Source organism: Penaeus vannamei, chromosome 1 (genome assembly GCF_042767895.1).
Source record: "Penaeus vannamei isolate JL-2024 chromosome 1, ASM4276789v1, whole genome shotgun sequence".
NCBI classification, from domain to species: Eukaryota; Metazoa; Arthropoda; class Malacostraca; order Decapoda; family Penaeidae; genus Penaeus; species Penaeus vannamei.
The window spans coordinates 36,187,945-36,188,995 of record NC_091549.1 but is presented as its reverse complement, the minus strand read 5'-3'; positions in this window follow the sequence as shown (position 1 = coordinate 36,188,995).

Sequence of the window (1,051 nt, the reverse complement as noted above, 5' to 3'; positions counted from 1 at the left end):
CTGGAAATAGCATCAGTAGCAGTAGTAGTAATAGTTATAATTGTTATAATAATGGCGATGATATTAATAATGATAATAATAATAGTAATAACAATAATATTAATAATGATGATAATAATGATAATATCAAAACAACAGTAACAATGATAATGATAATAGTAATAATAATAATAATGATAATAACAAAAACAACAATAACAATGATAATGATAATAGTAATAATAATAATAATGATAATAAAAAATGACAATTATAATATGCGTATGAAGTTACTTGTTTAACTAAAGAGTAAAACCATTGTATACATTCCATATTTACATGCAATCCAGAGGTTAAGAGGCAAAAGTGCAACTCTCAGATTAAAAGAAAACAATAATGTCTATTTCACTCTGCTGGTTCCTTTTCAGACGAGAGGGATTTGGATTTCCTCGCGACAGCTTTGCGCCAGAAAACGTCTTCGCTCTCCGTCTTCAACCGAAGAGAATGGGATCAGCTATTCTGGGCTCCTATCATAGAAAACGGAGGTTTTCGTCCCAAGACTAATAATCTTGTCATATTTGGGGTAACTGATTTTATGTATATGAGACAGTTGATATGTCAAGTTCACATCTTTATTATTTCAGTTTGTTTTGAATCACTGGATGCAATATTACATGCGTCAAAAATCATATGAGTATATGAAAAATAGGTACTGCACAGGCAAGCACAGCGCAATATGTGATATTATAATATAGAATAAGCATTAAACCGTGTAAGTAAAAACGAATTATTTATATCTGATTGAACTTGCAAATACTGATGTATTGAAAATATATACTTGTTTTATAACTAAAACTTATTCTTTGCCATCTGTGGAAACTAATTCTTGTTTCCAAGCTTATACGTATAATAGGCCTATCTGCCGTTTTGGAATTAGCTGAAATATCAGTTAGACAGTTTATCTTCTAATCATAAACATACATAATTCAATATCCAGTAACTTTTAACACTGAAAGGTCTGATCCTCCATTTTACTAACTTATTTGAAACTAATGATATAATGGGACCAATT